The sequence below is a fragment of the Limulus polyphemus genome, unplaced genomic scaffold, assembly GCF_000517525.1.
Source record: "Limulus polyphemus unplaced genomic scaffold, Limulus_polyphemus-2.1.2 Scaffold2327, whole genome shotgun sequence".
Taxonomy (NCBI): Eukaryota; Metazoa; Arthropoda; class Merostomata; order Xiphosura; family Limulidae; genus Limulus; species Limulus polyphemus.
The window spans coordinates 22,755-30,925 of record NW_013667937.1 but is presented as its reverse complement, the minus strand read 5'-3'; the positions used below and the strand labels follow the sequence as shown (position 1 = coordinate 30,925).

Sequence of the window (8,171 nt, the reverse complement as noted above, 5' to 3'; positions counted from 1 at the left end):
TAACGAGAGAGAGAGAGAGAGAGAAAAAAAAAGAAACAGGCCAAGCTTAAACTTAAACCTTTGATCATTTAAAAGTTGTAGTATATCAGTTTTACCAAAGAAACATTACACAGTTGCTGACTTGACGTCAATTTTTTACATTGTTGTGGAAGGTACTAGCAAGAAAACATGTATATGAAGTATTATCCATTTGGATATGACTGTACCGTAATACTATATCTGAATGCTACACTTTTACTATGCAACTGCAGTGACACCTGCAGGTGTCTCACACGAGGAAAAATGTTTAAACTGTTCTTCTCAGTTCTGTATCCTTTTCTATATTTCTTGATTACACAAGATAAAAGAGAATTTCTTAACATAGAACTTACAATTTTTTTCAGCAAAGCATTGGAATTGTATATAAAACCAGACTAAGATTGTGACAAGACAACGAGTCCCTTCTGTTTTCTGCCACACTTGCAAGTGTAGTCCCAGAAGCTTCCTCTTTCAATGCAAGAAGGGTATAGGTAAACCATAAATTGGAGAGATTAACTATCAGAACTGAAAATAGAATAAAATAGCACACAACATACTTAGGGAAACAAAGGCTTCTGTTAAGATATATACATATGTTTTCAGCCTTTTAAAGTGCTTCACTTGTAATTTGTAGACAAAATTATATCCATGGTTCTCAGAATACACTGCCTTGCAAATGTATTCACCCCTACCGATAATGTGAAATTTTGATGAAATACAAATAATGTAAAAAATTTTTTAATGAACTTGTTTTTATTCATAACTCTAATGATCAAACTGAACACTGTTATGTGTGAAGGAGGTTGAATGTCAGTAAAAGCTGCAAAGAAAATATGTAAATTAAAATTTGCTGATTTCATAAGTAATCAGCCCCCCTAAGTCAGTACTTGGTGGAAGACCTGTGGTAGCAATTACTGCTGTGAGTGTTTTTGGATAGGTCTCTACCAGCTTTGCACGATGGGGTGGTGTCATGTTTGACCCATTCTTCTTGGCAAAATTACTCCAATTCTGACAAGTTCGTTGGAGATCGTTGATGGACTGCAATCTTCAAGTCTCGCCATAAATTTTCCATTGGAATCAAGTCATGACTTTGACTAGACCGCTTCAGGACATTCACTTTCTTCTTTTATATGGCTTTGACTTTGTGCTTCTGGTCATTGTCCTGCTGAAATGTGAATTTTTGAACAAGTTTTAGATTCTTGGGCTGGCTCAAGCAGGTTTTCCTCTAGGATTTGCCTGTACTTTGCATTATCCATCTTCCCCTCAGTCCTGAGAAACTTTCCAGTCCCTGATGTTGAGAAGCATCCCCATAACATGATATTGCCACCACCATATTTGACAGTTGGGATGGTTTTGACTGGGTGATGTGCTGTGTTGGGTGTTGAATTTAGACCAAAAAGCTTAATTTTTGTCTCACGTGAGCACAAAACCTTCTGTCACATGTCTTCAATATCATTTACGTGCTATGTCGCAAACTCCATACGAGATTTAAGATGATTCTTTTTCAGTAATGGCTTCTTTCTTGCCACTCACCCATACAGGCCAGCTTTGTGTATGGACCAGGATATTGTCCTTGTATGCACTGTTGCCCATCTCAGACATGGAACTTTGCAGATCTTTGCATAGTTTGGAAGGGCGGCCTGATCTTGGTAATGACGGGGTAGTTTGAAGCACATTCTACTTCTTAATGATTCACTTCACTGTACTCAAAGGGATAATCAGCGACTTTTAGATTTTCTTGTGACCTTATTTTGATATATGCTTCTCTACCACTTTATCCCTGACTTGTTTTGAAAGCTCCTTGGTCTTCATGGTTGGTGCGTCGTATCACTTTGTGAGTTGTGGCTTGAACAGATGCATTTACTCTGACTTCAGGTTAAACCATTTGGTTATACACAGACCATTACACTAATTTTGTGACCTTTCAAATTAATATTTTGCACTTGAACTGATTTAGGGTTGCCGTAGTAAATATGTTGATTGAATATATTTGCAATTGAGAATATTTTAATTTTCTTTGAAACTTATCTTACTTTCATAATATCAGGGTTTTTTAGTTTTATCAGTTTGTAGTAGATTGTGTAGATTCTAAATATAATGTCCCAATTGAAAGTTTCGTGATTGCCAGCTGAGATGGAAATAAAATGTGGAAACTTTGCAGGGGCGGTGGATACTTTGTAAGGTACTGTAACTCGATCTGATAGTTTGAAATTTAGGACAACGGGAAACAATTCGATTTCCATTTCTTACCTATTCACAGGTGTTATGCCATAAAGGTTACAAAGAAAAAAAGGTTATGGTTGCAGTTGTCTTGGCTGTTGTATATGAAAAGTCCACTCCCTTCTGTGAAATCATCTGTATATCTTTTTTTTTTCTTTTTTCTTTATAAAGGCAAGTGGTTTCTGCAGCGGTAACAAACGTAATTAAAACTCTTTACTATTCCTAAATTATTGTACTTGTATGTTTACGGCAAATATAGAAAAATAATGCAAAAAAAAAGTCTTCACTGATGATTAACCTTTAAAGTAAATAAATTGTCAAGGTCAAGAATACTACTACGACATTGGTCAATTTTACTTTGTAAATAAATTGTCAAGGTCAAGAAGAATACCAGATCTAGTAATCGTCCAATGATAACTACTATTGTTTAAAGTTCTGAGATATTTATGAAATTGATTTTTTCTGTGAAGTGTGAACATAAATTACTGGTTTTACTTAGACAGACAGTTTGATCACAAGCCTTCCAGATTGGTCAATTCGGACGACTTATTGAGGTGCATGAGCCTACTTTACTTCATTACTTGATAAACTTAATATAAATACCTAATTATACATAGTGGCTATCTTGACGGTGCTGTGACTTTTACCAAACAAAATAAGTTTCATACAGTGTATTTTGGATATGGAATAAAAAATTTTCAAGTTCAATTTATGTACTTTCCAACAGATTTTGACCTTCACGACATTGGTCAATGTAGCTGACCAATGTAAAAATAATAAAACGCAGGGTAACTTTTACCCTGATGGTGTAACGATCTGTATTATGAAGCGATTTTTTTTTAACCTTTATTTATGTAATCTTGTACAGAAACTGTATCCGTGTGGACATTATGTTTACTACTTTGAATATAAAATTGCCAGAAATTGCAGGTTAGAGCGACCGGTTACGGCCACTGACATTGAAACACCTGTGTCAAAACATGTGCTGTTTGGGGGGTCGGTTTCTTTTGAAAATTTGAGGTATGAGAGCGGAGTTAAACTTGTGAGGTTGGTGACCTGTTACCTTCTTAGAAGACAGAATGTACCAAGAACGAATTCTATCCCTGAGAATTGGCATAAGTTCCGAGTCGGCAAAAGATTAAGAGGATAACGATCCCTCCAAGCGTTATAGTAGAGCTTAACATGAAACGTGGAGTAGTAAGATCGTACATAATGTAACAAGGTGTACAATAATCATTGCTGTAAATCTAAGTAACCTGGTATGAGAGTTGAGTATAACTTAAGAATTAAGCATCATGTCCAAGTCTGAGATAGTGAGAATAAGAAACGGGAGAGAACTCACGGCGCACTTTACAGTCAGAGAAGCTGGACAGACAGTAAACTCAGCTTGATACGACACTAAATATATGACCCTATAATGAATACGGTTAGTTTGTCATCAAATATTTTAAACTTTTATGTTTACAGTTCTGTAAACATAAAACAAAAAAAAACAAAAACTAACCATGCTAATGGAATTGAAACATTAAATGACAAGCGTCATAGTAGGTTTATTAAAACTACAAGGATTAAAAGTACCCACTCTGAGCTGTAATTCAGTGAAATGCTTTCAAATGAGTCAAAGGTAATATTAAAAGTATGGGGTGAGTTAATGGATTATGAATGAGGATTCAGTGAGTTTGAGCTCAGTGTCAAAATATTATTCAACGTTAGAAGTGAAATTTATCAAGTCTATTTAGTTACTCAATTGATTAGCGAGGAAATTCTGTGAGGCCTAAATATTTTTTATCTTGTAATTACTGTTGAAATGTTTTTTGCGCACTTAGGCCTACAACTGCACATGAAATCAACCTGTACTAAACGTTAAGGAAGAGATAAACTAATTTGGTATATTTATATGGACTGAAATTGGCGTATCTTTTACCAAATAATCCAACAAAAAACTCACATTATAATAAAACACAATACAATACTGGTGTCGGAAATGGTATTATTTTGGTGAAAATAAAATTAGAACTTTGACTAAACTTCTAGATGACAACAAGATCAGAAAGCGAGATCGAAACGTTGCTGGAAATGAAGAAACTGTGGAAACAAGATTAAGAAGAAAGAGATAGAAAATTTGAAAAACGTGGTGAATAGTTACAGAAGACCAACAAGAAATGTATAGAAAAACAAGAAATAACAACAACATAAAATTTGAAGAATCAGACAAAGTTAAAAGATGGCCAACAAGGATTCAAGGTGTAGAAAAAGAAATCAATTACAGAATAAACAATTGGAAATAGAATTGGTAAGTGTAAAGATCTAGCCAGCCACACACATTTTTACATTTTCCCAAGAGCTCTAACCTAAAACACCAAGTAAAATTAATGTAGAATAGATGAACCTATTTGGTCGCCCGTTAACACTACTGCTTTGTCATCTGTGACTGCAAGACCTGTCCAGACTACTGCAGCCATAACATTACTACTTCAGAATTTATGATTGAAATTACCATGCAAGGCATGTCAGGCTCACTATGACATGATTTCTAGCGTTAATGGGTGGAGTAGTGAATAACAAGTTATTAATTTTGCTGCCCATTTAAAAGGACCAAGATTAGCAATTTTATGCAACGTTCCAGCTCAGAACTGGAACTATCAAATATTTGTAGCTGCCTTATCCAGCAAGTTCAGAGTGAAACACCAAAAGTAAATATTATGTAAAGCAAAGTTTCATATCAGGGAAGGGAGGAAAGAAGATACCTTAGCCGAATTTTTGCAAGACTTCGAAAGACTTGCACAACTGTTTTACCTAGATATTTCACATGAAACGATGGATTCGTTGGTTATGGATGCCATGTCAGATTAGGATATGAGAAGTAGGTTGAAGCAAAGTAGGTGCACATCTCTAAAGGAAACTTTGCAGTTGACAGTCAAATTTCAATCCATTAAAGTTGCTGAAAAACCATTAAAGACACCATCTAGAAGTTATGGAATCATCAAATGAAGTAGTATTGAAACATCAACTCCCCTTAACGATAGTTAAGAACTGAAAGTATTAGACAGCTAGTCACACAGAATAGAGGAGATACACCACAAAGCAGTAAATGTTTCAAAAGTATTACAGGGAACTGCCGACAAAAGCCTGTATCTGAAGGATCCAGATCGAGCATAAGTGTTACTTCCCATGTAGCAAGTTGAAGTACAACTATGCAACCATCACAAGTCAAGTCGTTTTTGTGGATGCTCATAATTTCTGCTACCTGTATGAACGGTTACAAGTGCAGAAAAGTGTATTGTTATTATAAACCACCATGACTTGGTTCTCAATCCATGTTGCAGATAGTGATCCCTAGAATTCTTAGGCATGAGTTACTTTAGGCTTTGCTAAATGCAAAGACTGTAGGCTATTGGAATGTTCTTCATAAATGTTCTAACTTGCAAAAGCAGTTTTTATGGGTACGTTCATGTCAAGACTTGAGCAATATCAAAAATACTCTACAGTGGTGCCCAGAGGAAAAATTGGCCAAGACAGGGTAAACTTCAGTAGAGAGTTGTGGGTTCTCATTGAAGAGAATAACTTTGAAGATATCTGGTCCCTTCTGGAGACTACAGGAGTTAGTCGATATGTGCTGGTCATTGTTGATAACTAAGTGGAAAAAGCTTATCCATTAGTCGATACATTAGCACTGATGTGTTGGCTAAACAATGGATAGCATGATTCAGAGCACTTGATGATGTCCACAAAAGTTAAGGGGCTAATTCAAGCAGCCAAGTGTTTCCTGTATTGTGTCAAGTGTTGGGTGTGGTGAAGATGTATTTTGCAATATCATCCCAGTGGCGAATACGAATGACTTAATTGACTTAAATGAATGCTTAGTATATGCATTGATGGTATATTGTGCAACAGAAAAGAAGTTGATCCGACCTTTTGCCCAACTTGCTCAAGTTTGGGTGATAGATAAGCTTCCTATAGGCATGATGTATGTACCACAGTGTTTATAAGTGATGTAGTTGAGACCTGCATTAACATGCATGAAATTCCACGTCAGCAGGTAGGAAAGGCCACGGGATGCAAGAAAAGATAATAGGATAAAGCATTGATGGAATGAGAGTTTGAATGAAGATACTGGATATGGCTATTGTACATGCCTTGGCACCAAAACGTCTTGGCTTCTACAGAGCTGATTCATATCTCGTTTTCTGACAACTCCGTGCATTAAAATATAACTTGGTTCCAGTTGGAATGGTTCTTATTTCATTCTTTGACAACTCTGCAAAAATACTATGAGCTGTAGAATCCATATGTCATATGTAAACACATTTAACATGTTGACAAGCTGATGCCATACATCACCAATGTTCCTTTTTTGCACTGGTTAGATCATGAATCAAGGGCTGCTGTGTTATATAATACCGAGAGTGCTGTTTTATATCATCTCAACTCAGCTGGTGAGGAGGGAGAAGGTAGAAGTACATATTTGGTGGTCGAGATGAATCAGTTGAAAAAAACATCACTGTTGGAACTGTGCATCAACTCTGTTCGGCAGCGTTTCTAAAAGAGATTGAATGTTATGATTGAATTAACTACCGGATCAGCAGTTAATACAACAATTTGATTATAAGATCAATTAAAATTAATAGCATTCCTTAATTTCTGAGAATCTAGCAGTGTTTTGCAATGAGATGTTTGTATGATATTGGGTGGGCTGTTCAGTTTTTTTTTTTATTTAGGACAGCTGAACACAATAGATATTAGGTTAGAAGATTAAAAATTTGTAGAATTTGAGATGATTGCTAGGAATTCGAAAACTAAGCTGAAAGGGAGTTGTGACCGTTTCTTTGGGATTTGCTGTAATTATAGCAGAATTCAACAGATAGAGAAAGTTATGAAAATATTAGCTTGTGATAATCCTAGAAAGGAGTGCATGATCTGTCCATTTTGTCTAAGAAAAAGAATCTTCATTGTAGGGGTATTTGACAATATTGAATATAACCCTTCATCAAATAGTCAAACACTCATTGCATGGGTCCTCCATTAGTGTAATTTTGTGTGCAGCTGACAGTAGTGACGAGGAGCTCAATCCCTTTGTGTTTCTACCTGAAAAATATCAAAAACAGCTGTTCTAACCAAAATGTACATTGTAGTTTCAGCTGTTGTGAGAAACCATGAAGTGGAAATCCATGAAGTTTTTCAACTATATGCTGATGATAAACTCGAAGAAGCTAAAACCCAATAATTTTTATTGACAAAAAATAGCTAAAGGTATAAGATACTTTTGACTGGTTAGTCTTTCACACACCACACCCAGAAAAGTCATGGGATATATCTTCTTATAACCAATGACATGTTTTATGTATTCATTGATAAAGGCAGAGGACCTAGGCATGGTTAAACATGCAATGACTGTCCAGTCTATGATCACCAGTCCTGTAAACCATGGGAAATATAGTGTTATCGCATTTGATATTTCTCTATTTGTATATAGAAAGAAGCTCAGTAACAGTGGCCAGATAATTATAACAAGGATGAATTCGTAGATATTGCTGGTAACATATTTATATAAAAAGATTATGGAAAACTCTTGACTTTTTTTAGAATGATATAGATGGTACAAGTCATCATCAGTGTATAAACAGGATATACAAATCATTCCTCACAAGTTATCATATTAAATAAACAAGTTGTGCTCATCAGGTTATTGTTTTAGCACTATTAAAATTACAGCTGATTTCTTTTATAAATACAAATGCAGTAGAGGTACAATGAAATTATCAAAATTGGAGGAAAAAATGTAAACTAGTCTAACACTTTTGTGTGTTTCTAGCAGTGTGACACGGTGCTCCATCTTCCTGGAACAACGTTGTGTTCTTGTCCACGAAACCCGAGGAATAAAATGGCAAGAATCCTTCATCCAATATTTCGACGTATTTCGCAAAATTTATGTT

The 8,171-nt window shown here is 35.4% G+C and overlaps 1 protein-coding gene across 2 annotated transcripts in view; it reads left to right on the top strand.

The window, feature by feature from the left end:
- Positions 1-8,171, top strand: part of LOC106466622 (solute carrier family 35 member G1-like) — a 20,808-nt gene that overhangs the window by 5,368 nt on the left and 7,269 nt on the right. The window contains exon 2 of one of the 2 annotated variants that reach the window (XM_022394665.1): positions 4,273-4,531. The exons of the other annotated variant lie outside the window; for it this stretch is intronic. The gene's annotated coding sequence lies outside the window, so the exon portion shown is untranslated. The remainder of the gene's footprint in view (positions 1-4,272; positions 4,532-8,171) is intronic. 2 annotated transcript variants of the gene reach the window in all.